The sequence below is a fragment of the Scyliorhinus torazame genome, chromosome 8, assembly GCF_047496885.1.
Source record: "Scyliorhinus torazame isolate Kashiwa2021f chromosome 8, sScyTor2.1, whole genome shotgun sequence".
Classification (NCBI taxonomy): domain Eukaryota; kingdom Metazoa; phylum Chordata; class Chondrichthyes; order Carcharhiniformes; family Scyliorhinidae; genus Scyliorhinus; species Scyliorhinus torazame.
In genome coordinates this window covers 216,206,452-216,226,173 of record NC_092714.1, presented here as the reverse complement: position 1 = coordinate 216,226,173, position 19,722 = coordinate 216,206,452, and positions in this window count along the sequence as shown.

Below are 19,722 nucleotides of genomic sequence, written 5' to 3'. Positions count from 1 at the left end.
ACGAGTACAGTCCCAGTCTACTCAACCTCTCCTCGTAATCCAACCCCTTCAGCTCTGGGATTAACCTAGTGAATCTCCTCTGCACACCCTCCAGTGCCAGTACGTCCTTTCTCAAGTAAGGAGACCAAAACTGAACATAATACTCAAGCGTCATTCCCTGACTGGACACAACCCATCTGCAGTTAAGGAGAGGGAGGCTGATAGCCCCTGTGGTGACATTTTTCAGGCCCAGCAAGCTGGTTTGGTGGGGGGAGTTGGAGGCGGGGGGGGGGGCAGGGATGGGTGGGCTTATGGCCTCTGTCAGCAAAATCCATTCTTACTTCCGCTGGTTTCTCAGACATGCTGTCGCAACTAACTTTTCCCTCCCGCTTCCCAGCCCAAGGCACGGTTCGGTTGTAAGCCAGTTTCTGGATTCTGGACCAAGTAAATGTCCCCAAAGCTGAGTCATTGCAGTCAGAGCCCACCTTGTGGCAGCCAGAAATGTCAGCTCTTATTATTCCAGGATCAAGTTCTGATCTGAATGCCCGCTTGAACAATTAATCTCATACTGCTTTGACCCGATAGTGCATGGAGCAGCACTCCAGCACAGCAGCACTTTATGAACTTATGCAGAGTTGAATTTCAATATGTTAAAAGTCTAGACACTCCCACTTGCACACTCAACATTGAAAATTACCAGGCAGGAAGCCAGGTCTGCATATTTTATTCAGCACATCAATTAGAAGCTGCTGGTGCCGCAGTCTCAAACTGCAGATAACAGCTTAACCATAATTTTGTTAGTCGTGGATAAAATAAGTCTGGCCCTTCTAATGAGAAAGCATCATTGAACCACTTCCCATTGTTCTTCACCTAAACTATTTCTACTTGAACAATCTAAGTATGACGACATCAACATGGTATTACGCCTCTTCTTTCATTAATTCAAGATTAACCTAAAATTAATCAGAAGTTAATTATCTGTATTATTTTCCTTTGATCACGGTTTCAGAATGGCCAATCCCTCCTACCCGGCAAGCCTGAGAAAGTGGGCCAGGCTGGGAGACAATCGAGACAACAGCAAATGAGTGAGCTGATTGAAGCTGCTGCAATCATTATTGAAAATTATTAATATAGCAGGATTAATTATTGAAGGGGCAGGGACATCACCTTAGTATTACTATATCAAAGCGTTTGACTGTATTACTCAGCACTAATAAGTCTTAAATGTTTGTTGTGTGCGTGGTTTCTCTAATTTCTGAACTGTCGCAAGAAAACAGCAAGTCAATTAATTGGATTCTGATTCACTAAAATGGACTCCTTTGAACATAACTACTAGTTTTTTTTCTTGGAGTTAGATCATTCTGAGTTGTATTTTTATGAATTCTTATTCATATATGAACTAATATCTGAACTAATTTTAATTTAATCAAATGAGTAGTACATTGACAAATGAATGGTTAGCAGGAGTGTGCTATTTTGGAAGACACATGGACCCAAAGGTTAAATTATGTATTTATTTGCTCATAAGCCCAAAGTTTTATTTGTGCGGGAACACAAGATACAGGGGGCCTTTTATACTAATTACCCTGCTGATTGTGACAAATGTCCTGCCCTTGCTCACTTATTATCAGCAATACGTTGCACTGCACGTTTTCCAGGTACATTCCTGTTTCTAGCTTTTTAAAAAATCTTCTTTGGTGGGGTGATGTTCTGTTCTGCCCGCACCATCTGGGAAGTGGTTTGGATTTTGGAACAATGGGTGGGATTTTCTGTCCCCACTCACCGCAGGATTGCCCGATTCCACCGAAAGTCAATGGGCTGCCAAATTCCCCGCAGCGGGCCCCATCATGGGGGTCCGGAAAAATCCCAGTTTTTGTTAAATATTTAGTCTGCATATTGAGTTCAAAATGTGATACCGTGAAGAAACTGTGAAACTAACAAACTTAATGACCCAGAATTTGAGGTAATCAGTCAATGAACAGTGTCTGCCATTAGTTAAACTTGCCCTTGCCTGTTTAATATCGACAATATTTTGGACATGGTGTGACACCCTTTAAAGGACATCTGGGATTTGAATGACCGGACAAGCAAGTATGTATTGCTTTAACAAATCAGATTATGAAATGATCGGAACAGGGAAGTGTAGAGTGGGTGAATTTAACGGCAAATTAGGAACAGGATGTAAAATAATGGCAGAAAAGAAAGATTGGATTAAGAGTGGGAGAAATAACAAAAGAGACAGAAAGAAAATGCAAAATAATTTAAAATGAAATAAATTAAAATAAATTTTTTGAAAGAATCTCCAACAACATTATTACTGTGGCTACCAGGGCAGATCAAAGCCTAGGAATCCTACAGTGAGTAACTCACCTCCTGACCCTCCAAAGCCTGTCCACCACCTACAAGGCACAAGTCAGGAGTGTAACGGAATACTCTCCACTTGCCTGGATGAGTGCAGCTCCAACAACACTGAAGCTCGACACCATCCAGGACAAAGCAGTTCACTTGATTTCTCCCCCTTCCATAAACTTTCAAACACTTCACCACCGATGAACAGTGGCAGCCATGTGTGCCATCTACAAGATGCACTGTAGTAACTCACCAAGGTTCCTTAAACAGCATCCTACAGCACAGTGGGTGTGCCTACACCTCAAGGACTGTAGTGTTTAAAGAAGGCAACTCACCACCATCTTCTGAAGGGCAACTAGGGATGGTCAATAAATGCTGGCCTAATCAGCGATGCCCGCGTCCCGTAAAATGAATTAAATAAACAATTGTGACCTAAAGGAATAGGACTTCATTCTTGTCCTAGTTAATCATTAGTGCCAGGGAGGTTGTCTGGCATTAATTAACAGACGCCTCAGTGGTTAGTACTGCTGCTTCATTGTGGCAGGGACCCAGGTTCGATTCCGGCCTTGGGTGACTGTGTGTTTGCACTTTTTCCCCGTGTCTGCGTGGAGTTTCTCCGGGTGCTCCAATTTCCTCACACGGTCCAGAGATGTGCATGTTAGGTGGATTGGCCACACTAAATTGTCCATGAATATCCAAAGATACATAGGTTAGGTGGGATTATGGGTTACGTGGGTAGGGTTGGGGAGTGGGTCTCGGTAGGGTTCTCTTTCAATTGGTCAGTGTAGACTCGATGGGCTGAATGGCCTCCTTCTACACTGTAGGAATTCTATGGTTATGTTGTTCTAAGCACATTTAGATGCAAATCGAGTTGACAACTTTCGATGGCAAGTTTAGTTCTTCATTGCTGTGCAAGTACAGGAACTTCACACTGCTCAATGATTTTCTATGGCAATGCAGAGAGCAACGCCATCTTTTATTAAGCCAAAGGAGAGCATGCCAACTTTTAGATTTCCAGGTTCACTCGTGGATCTACAGTGCATCTGAAGGTGCTGCAGTATTTATACATAAATGACGGCATTAGCCTCATTGTTATTCTGAGAGCACATCAAGGGCTAACATTCTTTACATGACATCATTTCCTATTGTGTAGCATTTTTTGTGTGATGAAGAACTTGCTATTAAACCGTAAGAGTGTATCCCTGGCAAAATAAACTAATTCAAAATGGTGCTTTTTGTAACAGGCATAGGATGTAACCGAGTATTAATGCCAACGACTGAATTGCCTGCTATGTTACCGTAACTAAGATGATTGTTTCTGTTATCATATGATTATTTGGCTGGATTTAGACGACAGAAAAACAGAACATCCAAACCTGCAGATTTCATATCCTCAGAAATAGTTTCACCCCTTTGCATCAAAACAGTCTGGGTTAACATAACCTTTCATGCTGTGAAATAGCCTCAGGCTACCAAGGTATTAGTTTATATGAATTGATATTTTTCAGCTGACTGGAGTTTGTCTTGGATGCTATCGATGTACTCAATGTTCCTTCTCATACGCACATGTTAAAGAGATGCTTAAAAAAAATAGTTTTGCTTTCGGCTGCGATTTTATTGTACTGTGATCAGGAGATTCAGCATGCAATTCTCAACCGGCAAAGCGACAGCTACATTCCCCGGCTACACTCTGCACGCCTGCTGCCCGGATTCAGCTATGCTTTGACGATTGTGCAGCTTTTTACTCTCAGATGGTGAGTACTTCATCTTTGAGTGTGTGACTGGGAGTGCCTGCTAACTTCAAAACAGACCATACTGAGTTGTAGAACATCTCCAGGCACGACTTAGCATTTATAAACTTTGGTTGGCATCGCACAGAAGTTACACTGCACCCATTATCACGTCTAAGCCGCGTGAGACAAGCTTCCTGCATTTTAGACTGAGTAGGTCCCAGTTCTGGGACTATACTGTCACTTTTGCATTGATGCAAATGGTTTGACACCATTACTATGTAATAATTAGGGGAAACATTAGCTTAATGGCCATGTCTTCTCATCTGCATTGCAAAATGTTTAATGGGTTATTAAGTTTAATGAATTAATAACTTTATTCACAATAAATAAAAAACCATACTCAAAAACCCCAGATTTACCATTTTCAAGACCTATGCCCTATTGTTCAGTTCAGCTGAAAGGTGCACATCAAATGAATTTGAAACAGTTGAACAGTGGAAGACCTCGAGCAGCATGCTTTGCCTCACTGTAGCAAAAAGACCATTTGCAATACTACTATTATAGCTCTCTCCTTTTATTCACAATCTCAATTAATAAAGTACTTTGATTTCATCCCTGGACTAGCACAAACTGAAAAACAATTAGAATTAACAGAAATATTTCAGGAAGACAATTTCAAAACCGCACATTTCTTTGTTCTTACTATCTTTCATTATGCTTCCAATCACTACATGAACCACAGAAGACTGCTGATTGGGTAAGAGATGTCACAAGAATACAAATCTACAAAATGGACTGCAACACTATCTTCCTCGCACAAAGAAGCAAATTTCAATTCAGTCGCATTTGGCAAAAAGTGAACAGTTGCTTTGCAAGACAATTCCAGTTAAAAATAATGTATAAATCAAATCTCTGCTGCCATGCATTTACTTTAAGAAGTACAGATTTCAATTTCAATATCTGGTACATATTTGGCACGATTTACTTGCCGCATCCCGCAGGAATCAGGGTGGGACGCAGCCGGTAGGTCCTGAATGTGGCCTCTCCTGGGATTCCCGATGGCTGATATGCGTCGCGAGATCGAACCAGATCTAACCCACAATGGGCAAGACCCAGTCTCGCACGGTTAAGTGAGTTTAAGAACGCACTTAGCCATGCTGTGACGGATCGAACAGCCACCTGGCATCTATCAGCCTCACTGAAGAGACCCCAACCAAGCGCCGATTAGTATGGACACCAGGCTTACTGGCACTCCGGGTGGTCGGCCTCTGTGCTGGCACAAACCGCCGGTGCCATTCGGGCACCTTGGCACTACCACCCTTATACCCTGACAATGCCATTCTGCCACCCAGGCAGTGCCACCTGAGTGCAAGCCTGGTATGTCCAAGGTGCCCAGATGCACTGCCAGGCTAACAGTGGGCACTGGCAATGTGCCGGGATGGCAGTGCCAATGCACCAGGCTGGCATTTTACCCATGCCAGGGTGACCTGCCCATGTGAGGTGGGGTGTGGGGGGCCAGAGGACCCCCTTATTGGTGAGTTCTGGCATTGGGGATTCCAGGGGTCATGTCGGGGGGTCGAGATATCGCAGTGTCATTTAACAATGATGGTTCAGTGCAGCCTCAGCGGGTGCGTTCCCGCTGTGGCCCAGAATAGCAACAGGGTACCGGTAGATAGCAGGGTTGTTCCCGGCGCTCAAAGTGCCAGAAACAACCTCTCTAATCCTGCCAAGAACAGATTATATCTTATTTAATTTGATTGTGTCCATTGTAGGTAAATTGTAACACATATTAATTGAGTTTACTGAGAGTTACCCGAAAAGGAAAAAATGTTAACCAAATCCACCTAATGGGACCAGGTTAAAGTCCAACAGGTTTGTTTCGATATCACTAGCTTTCGGAGCACTGCTCCTTCCTCAGGTGAATGAAGAGGTATGTTCCAGAAACATATATATAGACAAAGTCAAAGATGCAAGACAATGCTTTGAATGCGAGCATTTGCAGGTAATTAAGTCTTTACAGATCCAGAGAGAGGGGTAATCCCAGGTTAAAGAGGTGTGAATTGTCTCAAGCCAGGACAATTGGTAGGATTTTGCAAGCCCAGGCCAGATGGTGGGGGGTGAATGTAATGCAACATGAATCCCAGGTCCCGATTGAGGCTGTACTCATGTGTGCGGAACTTGGCTGTAATTTTTTGCTCGGCGATTCTGCGTTGTCGCGCGTCCTGAAGGCTGCCTTGGAGAATGCTTACCCGAAGGTCAGAGGCTGAATGCCCTTGACTGCTGAAGTGTTCTCCAACTGGAAGGGAACATTCCTGCCTGGCGATTGTCGCGCGATGTCCGTTCATCCGCTGTTGCAGCGTCTGCATGGTCCCGCCAATGTACATGCTTCGGGACATCCTTTCCTGCAGAGTATGAAGTAGACAACGTTGGCCAAGTCGCACAAGTATGTACGGCGTACCTGGTGGGTGGTGTTCTCACCTGTAATGGGTGATACCCATGTCGATGATCTGGTATGCCTTGCAGAGATTGCCATGGCATGGTTGTATGGTGCTGAGGTCGCTGTTCTGAAAGCTGGGTAGTTTGCTGCAAACAATGGTCTGTTTGAGGTTGCGCGGTTGTTTGAAGGCAAGTAGTGGGGGTGTGGGGATGGCCTTGGCAAGATGTTCGTCTTCATCGATGACGTGTTGAAGGCTGCGAAGAAGATGTTGTAGTTTCTCTGCTCCGGGGAGATACTGGATGACGAAGGGTACTCTGTCGGTTGTGTCCCGTGTTTGTCTTCTAAGGAGGTCGGTGCGGTTTTTGGCTGTGGCGCGTTGGAACTGTCGATCGATGAGTCGAGCACCATATCCCGTTCTTACGAGGGCATTTTTCAGCGTCTGTTTGGCTTGAGTCAAAATCCCTAGGGCTGGATTATTCATTTCAGCGGCTAAGTGCCTGCTCAAATGGTGAATTCCCGGGCGTTTTACGATGCCAAAATCGATGCCAAACCCTCACCGATTCTGGGATGGATGACGGGTAGCAGCGGCGCTGGGTGAAACTCCTGGCTCCCACGCTGACAGCAGCTGGAGAATGGCCTGGACTCTGGCCGTGCAAATGCATGGCGACGACCGGTAGCGGTCACGCGTCCAACATGACGCCGGCTGTGTACGGACCCGACCCGCCATCCGCGACCTCACAGGCCACCCCCTGGCCACCGCCCCCCCCCACCCCTCCCCCCCCGGCCAGTGGAATGGATCCCGGCCGAGTGTGGTGGCGCTGAATACAGTCCACAGTCGTCACGCTTGGTTGCCGGACGCTCACACCGCTCATCAACCGCGCGGTCGGGAACTTGGTCCATTGGGTGTAGAGCATCATGGGAGGGCCTTCCAATGATGTGCCAATGCCGTTGCAATGGCGTGCAGCATGTGACGCGATGACGCCATTTCAGAGGGAGTGGAGCAAGGCTGACCGACATCAAACCGGCGCGGACCCAATTTGAGCATCGGAGTGGATTCTCCGCCTGATTGCCGATTACAATATCGGCATCAGGCAATGAAGAATCCCACCCCTAGTTTCCCCACGGCGGAAAAATAGGTTGAGGTTTCCCAGCCACGTCCACCGCCATAATTTTCTGGTCCCACTGAAAGTCAGTGAAATTTTGACCGGCCCGCCAAATCTCCTGTGGTGGGTCCCTCCATGATGGGGCTGTACAATCCTGCCATCGATTGGAATTTTGCTTTTGTGACGTTCAAGGTGAGCTAAAGGCCTGATTTCCTGAACAGCAATGTCAGGAACTCTATTTGCATTCATTATCATCTCATGAATGGTCATTAAAAGGCCACCTCGCCACAATCACGTTCCTCTGACAAATTATGTTCCTCACAAACAGGTAATTGGAGCATTCAATTTTCTAACTGTGCATAAGTGGTTTACACCTGGCAAGCTTCACTTCATCCATGACATTGAGATTAGTAGATGCTGCTTTCGTCTTTCTTTTAAACCATCACTGCTATACGTTGGGTGCTGAGAGCACAAGTTGCACCAAGGCTGGGCACGGGAGGCATGAAGTGTGAGATGGAGGCAGGATTGGGGAGCGGAGGGAGGACCAGAGGGCAAACATCAAAGCCTATTCAGGGGGTATGTTTAAGACACTGTCCGGGAAAGGGGGAAAGATTGTATGGGGAGGGGGCAGGTATAAATCAGGAGAAAGGACGTTTGGCCCCCATGCGCTAACAGCAGAGTGAGCAACTTCCTGCCCATTTGACCATGAGACTGGCTGAGCTCCTCTAGGATGCATGGTTAATGAGCTGAACAGTGGAAGATCGTACATGTTCAGTTGTCCCACTGCCCAGTAGGAAACACTCCAATGTTCCCACCAACTACTGGACTTTAGTATCTGGAATGGTAGATCTTGCCCATTCAGTCAATGGAGTTAGTTGACTGAAGTGAACAAAGCATATAATCAGCTTGTTTAAAGCACACAGGGAAGCTCCATCATAATATTTTCTGCCACATACGTATGGTGAACATCATCCCATGACCTAAATTTTCCTCGAGACAATTGCAATGGGGTTGACCAGTTTAATTCGAGCAGCTTGTGGTATAAGTGGGAACATTCTGATATTGAGGGGCTGGTTTAGCACACTGGGCTAAATAGCTGGCTTGTAATTCAGAACAAGGCAGCAGCGCGGGTTCAATTCCCGTACCAGCCTCCCCAAACAGGCGCCAGACTGTGGCGACTAGGGGCTTTTCCCAGTAACTTCATTGAAGCCTATTTGTGACAATAAGCGATTATTATATTCTAAGAAAGGCAATGCAGCAAATTGAAGGATAAACCTGGGATCTCTAACTGGTTGAAAAGTACAGGAATTTTTAAAATTGAAATCTTAAACAGAGGCTGGAACATTTGCTGTAATAACACAGCATCATTCAGATGGCAGAGCACCATATATGTTTGATACTAAATATTTACACTGTTGATAAAATTGTTTGTGAACCTACCTCTATTATCAATTAATAAAGCTGCTTACAAAATAACTAAAAATAAAGTGAGAGGGGATATTCCACAATGCAACTTGACAGGCCCTCCCTGCGTCCCTGCATCCTCCTCCTCCCTGCCCCCTTCCCCCACTCCCCACACATACATTCACAAACACATTTCTGGGTTGCTCTTTGGAGTAGCCATTGGAGGAATGGTCATACTCGGCAGATACTTTTGGTGAAACAATCGCAATATCTCTTACTAAATCTATCACCTGCAAGAAAATTCACATTTGCCATCATAAACAAAATCAACTAGATATGATTTTGTTAATTATATTTTGCTGCAGAATTGGTTGTGGTCAATAAGCATTTGATTTGCATTGCTTGCCTGAGAGCACTCTGCACATGCACTCCTCGCCCAGCGGTTAAACTTTAAATATTTGGTACAGATAGAAGCGTTCTCATTCTCTGTGTATTTAACTTAACAGTACACGAGCAGTTTTTAATCCAGGCTAAATTCAGTTCGAGAGTTTACAGGCCACTACCTTCCAGAATCAAGTTGATTCTCTTCTTCAGAATACAGTTTGTGTCTGGTGGAATGCAGGAACTGCATTGCACCAATGCTAACGTTGTAATGTAAATGCACCCTTGGAGGTCATGCTGGCTGACAGGTAAATTTATCCCTTACAGCAGCAGCGTCTACAAGGAACTGGGCAGCCCTGGGCTGGCAATTTTATAATACACGTATTTCAATTATAATAATACCATTGAGATTCCAGGCCATTATTGAACTATTTCAGTAAAAATATATCATCCAAATATATGCTAAAGCAAATGAAAAACTTGCACAGTGAATTGCTATTAAACAAAATGAAAAAAAAAGCCACTTCAACTCCCCTACCTCCTTTAATTTCCTATTCTCTATTTGTTTGAATTCCTGTTTTCTTTGGTGGATCATCTCTATTTTATTCTATCCTTTTATTTTCATGTCCAACTGAGTGCACTTATTTTCTGCCACCACCATTCTTTCCCTACTGGGCCTTACATTAAAAATGTGGCACAAACTGGTTGAAAACTGGTAGCACAGGCTATTTTTCCAACCATATTGGAGATAAATCATGCACGTTAGTTTAGGGTAGCTTTTGACTCATTCGTCCGCTGGCTCCAATGTAATGTATTGGCCCATGTAAGCAGATAAGTCAAACTAGTTGCCAGGCTGAGAGCATTGAGGGTGCATTATGTTGCTTTAAGTGACGGGTGGCTACATTTGAAACATAATTTTGGCTTAATTTTGTACACTGTAAAGGATTTGTTTTCAGAGGGAAAAGTGACAATGTTAGTTTCACACTGTGAGTGTTTTGTTTGTATATTCTTTGTCAGACTGTGGAGGGTTTCATCATCATTTCCAGCTCGCATAATCATCTTCAACATTCATTTCTTTTTCTATCAATGCTTTTGTGGAAACACCAACCTCACAACATAATTGGAGCTGCAGCAACTCACACTGGCAAAATAAAGGGACACATTTATTTACACAGCAAAGTGAACACAATCGCTGGAGTGTCCGGGGTATTGACAACAGGGAGAATTTTCACATCGATTCTGTCTGGCAGGAACTGTGCGGAAATAAGGGTTACGATAGTGTGTTTCTTTGTGTCACATCACCAATTTAACAAGCCTGGGGTCAGACATGGGAAAACCACCCAATCCAAAGCAATGGATTTAATTGCAACGGTGAAGTCAACACAAGCTATAGTTATCAGAACATGCATTTCATTTCAGCCATGCCAAAGTGTCATGTCATCTCAAACCCACCAACAAAAGCTGATGGCAAGCATCATTCGGGCAGAGGTCTCTTGTGGGTGAGTAAAAGTCTTCCCCACCTTCCCAGCCTGACTCCCAGGCCCCAATCCCATCAACTCCAAATCTTGACTGTTGGTAGTGGCATTATTCTCTCCTGCTTTGGGTGACTCAGCACAAGGTGCCAGTGTTAAAATCTCTCCAGTCTCAAGTGGCTGCCACTCACTTTGTTCCTTGACGGTCTATTCCCTCCCATGCCCGGCATTCTGATTTATAATTAGGGCATAAACATCGACTGATATTAATTGTATCACACTGTTAGGCTCTGTTAGGCTTCCAATTAACTGCTTTGATTTCGTCAGCATCATATAACTACAATTTTTTCAATCAACTTGAAAACCAATTGTACCAATTGTTTATGAAAGAATGTTTTTTGAAACTTTTTTAAATTAGACTGAGTGAGAAATTAATATTCCAGTACGATTACTCAAATTCTATAGTTTAAGAAAACATGCATATACCACCTTGGCCTACATGATATTGATATTTTTTATTAGTCTACTATTTCACATAAAAATAATAAGTTCCAAATCCACTTTATTACAATCTTCACTTCGCCTTCTGCCCTGTACCATCCTCAGAAAGGATCCCTGTATTACAAGTTTGAATATGGTACAGACACGTAAACCTGAATAATGTAGCATTTTATTGCAGTCAATTGGAGAACAAACAACTTTGGCCAGTAATGCATATTGCATTGGTACAAAAAAGCAAAATGCTTGTTACTTTATAAGGCTATAAGGTTTGAATCAAGATGGATTGGTATGAAAATCAGATGGTAGGTTCAAAATGCTCCAGATACCCCGAGAACTGTAATTTTCTTAAATATCACACTAGGCTATCGCCTCATCATTGCTGTTAATTACAGGGATGTATGTTAGCATTTAATGCTAACAAGTAATGTGTAAAACCACCAATTGATCAATGAACAAATGCCAGTGTTGGAACAATGTGGGACTTCCTACCATCAACAAAATGGGACATGGGGATTTTAATTGTGAACTTGTTAAACCTGGCAGTGTATAATAAGATTGGCAATCAACAAGGCTCTTTAAGATAGTAGTAGAGGATGTCGATATAATAGGTGCAGATTCAAAACCCCTTGAAAATGTAAGAAGGTCTAAGACTGATTTTATTCTTTTTCTAATCAAATCAAGATCACTTCTTTTTCTTTGAGAGCCATTATTGCAGATCAACATAAATTGTCAGTATTATTAGATAGCCCTAATGCTGCAAAGCCTGGAAGGTGCTATGAGAAATTAAAGATATCACTACAAGAGCACAATGAGGCATGCAGCCATTTGTTTCAGGAGCCTACAGAGGATCAAATTGTTGACAACGGCATTGTCCTCGCACAATAATAGATAGATCCAGAAAGGAGAATGCTGGAGATATTAATAACATCCTGCCAGAACCTTTTAAAATTATTTTTTAAATAAATTAAATACCAGAAAATGATCCAGGCTGAACCTTTCTTCAACTGAGAATTGGCAAAAATCAAAGTGTTACATTTTTAAAAAGGAATAGGCTCCAGAACAGATGAATTATCTGTTAAGTTTGATATAACACATTGGGGCACCTTAAAGAAAGGTTTCTTGGATTTTTATTAATACTCCTTGGTTAAAGTTGAAAAATCATCCTCCTTTGAGGCAAGTGATAACACTAAACGTCAAGCAGAGAAGGCAAACTTCAATTATCAGTAATCTATCACACTAATACATGCAGATCATAAAAAAAATCCACGTTGAGGTTTTCCCTCCACTTAAATTCAGTGATCCGGGTTATATATGTCAGAATTGTGGTACTCCTGGGGATGTGAAGAATTTATTTCCATTAAAATTCAAGACTAATTTAGGCAAATTCACAACCTTCTTTTTATTGTCAATTTGGATCAGGAGATGGCATCAAATTGATTGCTTAGAGCATTAGGAAAATGTGAGGGTAAATTTTGCCAGCTCACCCCCTTGACACAGTGGTGAAGAGTTCACAGTCACAAGGTTGGCGAGATTGTACCTGCAGGTAGAAGAAGGTGCGCAGCTCAGATCCTCTTCAGGTGAGACACAGGTGGCGGAATATGAGGAAGACAAGGAGAACAAAGCGTTTACGGTACTTCACTTCCAGCGGCCCACATTTATGTGTGGGAAGCAAGGTTCACTTAGATTGTACTTGTGACTAATCCCTCAGTGCATAGCAGCACATAGCAGTGGCCAATCACCCTTCCCCTGCCACTGACCCCAAGCAACCTCGCAATTAGCCAACTACCCCCTACAATCTGCCCATTGGTCCTGCTAATTCATATCCATCTATTCATCGTCATCAAAGTCCCAGATGCCGATAGGTTGCTTTCCCCTTTGAAGGGGGAGCTGACTGGCGGTGGTTTAACCTGAGGATCACCACACCCCAGGTGAGGGACAAGGTTGAGAAGGCGAGGCCTTCATGAATAACCTCAGCCGGTACAGGAATTGTACCCGCGCTGTTGGCCTGGTTCTGCATCACAAACCAACTCTCCTGTGATTCCCAGGCATTGCCACGGTACTTTCTGAGCATGACACCGCCCCCGTCCCCCCTCCCCCCTCCCCTCCCCCACTCTCCTCTGCCTCGCATCCCCCTCCCCCCCCTCCCCCCTTCCCCCAAGAGGCTGTACTCACCTAAGTGCCTTTGGTGGATTCTGATTGCCAAGTCAATGTCGTTGTGGGCCTGTTGTAATTTTAAAGTCATGATTCCTTTAAGTCGTTGGTGGGAAGGTGGGGGGGGGGGGGGGGGGGGGGGGCGTTGGTAGTGGGTGTGAAGAGAGGGACAATCAAGCAGAAATTCACAGGAAGAGGGGTGGTGTTGTGTGTGGAGAGCGGGAACATTCCAGCCGGAATTGGCGAGAAGGGTGATGGGTGTGGAGAGTGGGGAAAATCGAGTGGGAAATCCCACCAACATAAAAGCCATTTTGGGAGTCCCGCTGAATTCTCCACCTCCTTTCCTGTTCCTGTCCCCCCTCCTGAAAACGGGAGTGGAAAATTCCCCCCTTAATTTTCTTTTGTGAGTTTGGTTTGTACCTAATGCATAATTACAGCAACTTCAGACCCTTCAATACATTTCGCTGGTGAGACAGACACCAAGGGCTGGATTCTCCATTTGCCAACACCGAAATCGCTTTCGGCTTTCAGTAGGAGAACTACAGATTCCGACCAAATTGGTGGTGGCGCCACTTTCGCAATGCTCCACTCCCTCCAAAGCAGCGTTCTTGGAGAGTACGGAATGCGATGTAGCGACGGCCTCAGGACGTTGCCTAGCAGAGGATCGGTGGCAGCTTTATGCCATTTGTTCTGTCGTAAAACGCCACTGTTCCCATGCCGGCGTGGGGACATCGCCTCAAAATCGGAGATACAAGCTCCACATGATTTTTATGAGAGTGGCACAAGTTGTGGCACTACAACTTTGGATTTTTTAATTTAACTGCAAAACTGCCCTTTGCATTAAGTTACTGTGTGATTTAAGCATGAAAACCATGGGCAAGATTCTCAGATCCCGACTCGATTAACAACGTTCGTTATGTCTCACAAAGCCTCATTAAATCCCCCTCAATGGGTGGGAACCAGATTTACATATTCAAGTGGGTAGTTAGTCTTACTTAAATATGTCTGTGCCAGAGTTCCCTAGGCACGGGATCTAAGGCCTCACCTTGGAGCCCCTGAGTAGCTGCTGTTTAGCACTAGTTTCCACATATGACATACTGGCACTGGGGGGTCTCACAGGCGATCAGGGGCTCCTCAGGGGCAGGCTCTGGCTAGGATGGCACCCTGGTACACCCGGTGCCACCTGGGCACCATGGCATTGCCAGCGTGGCACCCTGGCAGTGCCACCCACACATCCTGGAAGTGCCACTTGGGTGTCACCGTGGTAATGCCAGGGTGCTCAGGTGGCACCGACAGGTTGACAGTGCCAAGATGCCCAGGTGGCATCTTGTCCATGCCAGGGATTTGGCCCAGAGATGCCCTGCCCTGGGGTGCAGGGGGCTCGATGACCCCTAAATGGTAAGTTGGGGCATTGGGGGTCCAGAAGTCGCGGTGGGGCATCCAGAGATTGGGGCACCATTTAAAAATGGTACTCTGATCTCTTCCTGCACTGGGGAGCTGAGCTTGTTAATGCAGGAAATGAGCCCAAGTGCGGCCTTGGTTGGGTGTTCCTCACCGAGGCCCAAATTTGATGCAGAGTCCTGTTTAATAGTGTGGTCGCATTGCAAGTGCCAGGAAACACTCCGTTAAATGCACCCACAGTGGGTCTGTTTCATTTTCATTAACTCATGCCCTAAGTATTGACGTTGTGACTGAATTGCACGTGATTCGTTTTCCTGGTTGGGGCCAGGTTAATGGGTCAGCAATCTGCCCACGTGAATCGAGAGCAATTTTCATTGCCCCCAACGTCGGTTTTGCCGGAGCTGGAATTGGCGCTGAAGAGCTTGACAAGCTGGAGCTGCTTATAAGGGACCGGATGGAGTGGCGTGAACCACTCCGGCATCGGGCCGCCCCAAAGGTGCGGATTTCTCCGCACCTTTCGTGGCCAATCCCTCACCTTTAGGGGCTAGACACGCGGCAGATTGGTTGCCGTCCCGCCGGCTGGCATGGAAGGCCTTTTGCGGCTGCTGACGTCATCCCCACGCATGCGCAGGGTGGAAGGGTCACCTCCGCATCGGCCATCGCGGAGGCTATGGCCGACGCGGAGGGAAAAGAGTGCCCCCACGGCACAGGCCCGTCCGCGGATCGGTGGGGCCCGATCACGGGCCAGGCCACCGTGGGGGCAGCCCCCCGGGGCCAGATCGCCCCCCCTCCCCAGGACCTCGGAGCCTGCTCGCACTGCCTGGTCCCACCGGTAAGGGAGGTGGTTTGATTCACGCCGGCGGGACCGGCATTACAGCAGCGGGACTTCGGCCCATCGCGGGCCGGAGAATCGCCGGGGGATGCCCGTCGACCGGCAGGGCGCAATTCCCGCCCCCGCCGAATCTCTGGTGCTGGAGAATTCGGCGGCCGGCGGGGGCGGGATTCACGCCGCCCCCCGGCGATTCTCCGACCCGGCAGGGGGTCGGAGAATCCTGGCCAAGCACTCCACTCCCCACACACTGCAGATGGCCCCACGGAGAGCAGCACCACACTTCGCAGTTGTGGAGCTGGAGAGAATGTTGGATGCGGTGGAGGAGAGGCAGGACACCCTCTTCCCCAGAGTGATAGAGCAGAGGCGATGGAACTGGCTGGGGAGGTGCAGGAGAGGGCCATCACTGAGGTGGACGTAGGCATGGGTTAACAAAGTGAGCGAGCCCCTAATGCAAATTGATGTCCCTACAGTAAGTGAGTTACCCCTCTTCCCCCAGCCCATGTCTTTTGACTTGCACTCACCATCAGACCAAGCTAGCCCATGTGGGGTTCCTCACCCCCAGCCACAACTCGAGCACACCCCAGAGGACCAATCCGGGGACAGCCATAACTTCTCGACACAGCATTTACTTTCACCCTCCACCATCACCTCGGTGAGTCATGTTAATGAAGAGACTCTTGGGTCACCATCTGGTGCGCACATCACAAAAGCTGCAGCACATTAGGTGGAGGTAGGGACTCCTGAGGAAGCGGACAGTCGGAGGGCTTCCTGACCCAGGAAACAGCTGTAGTCCAGACATGTGCCGCACTTCTGGAAAGGATGATCCCATCACTGGTAAAGATGCAGACACAGAACCAGTGTTTACAGGAGGGAGTGTAAGCAACCTTCTAGCACTTGCAGGTGCAGTTGGAGGTGTCCTATCGCCTTCATGCACAGGAGATGGTGCAGACAATGCGTGGTACCCAGGCCAACACTGAACGGGTGGCACCCACAATGATCAAAAAGTCACAGCCATGGGTCAAGATGTCCAATGCTTGGGGAACACTACACGGTCGATGGCTGCGCTCAAGATAGGGGGGCCCAGTCATTGGCAGCCATGTACTGGGCCCACATGGACATTGTGGCGGCACTTCAGAGCTTGGCCTATTCACAAAGGGATGAGTCATCAAGAGCATTGGCCGGGCACTGACTCACCTGGGCCAGGCACAGAGGGACCTGGCACAGTCCCAGTGGGACATTGCACAGTGCCAAAGGGACATAACTGAGGTGCAGACGGACATGACCGTGGCGCAGAGCGATATGGCTCACTTGCTGAGGGACACATGTCAGTCACAGTGCTCCATGGTTAAGGGCTTTGAGTCCCTGATTGAGACGAGAGCAGGTTTCCAGGACGGGCAGTGCCAGGTAACAGTGGAGCCTCCAGAGTTCACTCCAGCCTCACCTCCGTCCCATGGGAGCCATTGAACATCTCGACGGAGGACCTCCGTCCCATGGAGCAGCCTGGGAGCCATTAAGCACCTCGAGGAAGGAGGAAGCGATGGGCCCATGTTGGTGCCTCCCACAGGGGAGTTCTGGAACACCTCAGCACTTCTGAATCCCCGCCAGTTGACACTGGTCAAATGGGCAGTGGGGAGAAAAGGCTGGTACGTCGTCACCTGTGAGGTTGGTGGTGCATGGTCTTGGTGTTGGAGGATGGTGACGGGCAGGACCCCCAGGACAATTGGAAGTTCCACCTGGGGTCACCCTCAGAGGTGGCAAGGAACAGGGCCAGAAGTGTGAGGGCGCCTTGTAGGAAACTTAGCCAGTGAGTGACCTATCAATGCTCACCATCTCCATAACTGCCCGCCCTAACCCCCACCACCACCCCTCCACCCCCAAAAGGATATATGGGCCCGCGAGGTGGAATGGTCAGCACAAATGCAGGGATCACCGGGCGGACAGTGGAATGCGATCCTGAACCAGGAGTCAGACTTTGTCAAAAGATGAGGTGCACCAGAGCTCATCTCACAGCGCGTCATCATCATCCTCCATCCCGTGGACAAGAGCAGTTTTACTGCCAATTCAGGGCTAACACACTCTACTGAGGCTGGTAGAACCCTTGGCAGGGAGAGGGGGCATTGGGGTGGTGGGATGGAGTGAAGGGATGTGACATCTAAGGGAAAGGGGGCACCACTTGGAAGTGGGGGGTGGGACAGTATGGAGATGTGGGACAGGGCGGTGGAGCTGCCGGTGGCCAGGCCTCCTAGTTGGAGAATCTGGAGGTGATGATGTTGCCCCATGTGTAGCGGCCCTGGAGCACACGTTGGGTGGCCTGCCCTGCCAGCCTGGGCTCCATGTCCTGTTCTTCCTGGCCATCCTCCTCATCCTCCTCATCAGATGAGAACTGGCATTCTTCCTCCTCCTGAAGCATTTCACCCCTCTGCTGCATGTTGTGCAGGATGCAGCAGGCCAGCTCAATGTCAGAGACCCTCCTGGGGCTACATTGGAGCGCCCCACCAGAGTGGTCCAGGCATTGGAAGTTCATCTTGAGGCCACTGATGCATCGCTTGATGACACTGCTGGCTGCTGCATGGGTGTCGTTATAGCGGTTCTCCGCATTGGTCTGGGGCCTCCGGACAGGTGTCATTAGCCAAGACCGCAGCAGGTAATCCTTGTCACCCAAGAGCCAATCTCTCACCTGAGAGAGTGCCCCAAAGGTGCCGGGAACCGACGAGTGCACCAGGATGTATGCATCGTGCACGCTGCCCGGGTATCGGCCGCAGCCATGCATGATGTGCCGCTGGTGGTGGAATCTCTTCTGATTGATGAAGGTCACCCCCTGATGAACCGGTGCTCGTAGAGGGACATGTGATCCATCTATCACCCCATGGACCTGGACATGCCAGCGATGGTGGCAAATCCTGCTGCCCAGGCATCCTGGTGTGCCTGGTCCAGGTTGACGTTTATGTAGTCCCCTGCCCAGGAAAATAAGGCATCCACCACAGCACGAATGCACCTGTGTACTAATGTCTGAGAGATCCCAGGCAAGTCCCTGCTCAGCCCCTGGAAAGGCCCAGAGGTATAAAAGTTCAAGGTGACCATCACCTTGATGGCCACCAGGAGTGGGTATCCTTCTTGCATGCACCAGGGGCGCCAGGTGCGCCATCATCTGGCATAGATGGTGCATCGTCTCCCTGGTTAGCTGGAGTCTTCAGCGGCACAGGTGGTCCGACAGCTCCTCGAAGGACAGGCACCGACGATATAAACTTGACCCGATGCGGCCGCTCCTTCGCAACTCCTCCTTGGCCTGTTGGACGGCTGGCTCTCCAGCCTTACTGGCTGGCCTCTGCTCTTCTGCAGCAGGTTCCTCTGGTGCAAGGTCCTCCCTGAGCAGGCCCTGGGCCTCAGCCTCCTTGTCCTCAACGACCGCTGTGGCCAGTTAGATAGCAAGTATTGATGGCTGCACTCCGAAATTCATTTTCTGCAGGGGCAAAAAGAGAAGACATGTTAGCAATATGAGTATTCCCGTGCCCATCCAATTCCAACAGGCTACATGGCAACAGAGTTGCATTCCATCTCCATCCTTCATATGTCCCCCCACAATCTCACCCCCACCGCTCGGTCAGTCCCCCAATATATTGGCCTCCCCACCGCACCCTTGCCCCAACAGTGAGTGGCGCTGGGGAGCCTCTACCAGCCGTCCCTGTCAACAGATGTACCAGTGGCTGCTGCAACCTGTGTGAGTGACAGGCTCTGCAGCCTCTGTCCTGTGTCCCCAGTGGAGTCTACTGTGGGTGTGGGTGTCCTCATTGGGTGTGTGATGCACGATCAATTACGACGAGACGAGAGTAGAGAGTAATCGAGGCTTCATTACACAGAGATGTGTGGCCTCCTACAGTTGCAGCCGAAATGGCTGCCGTTCGGAGAGCGCACACATTTATACTCCGCCTACTGGGCAGAGCCAGCAGGCAGGAATCTACCCCCGCACCTGTAGTACAGG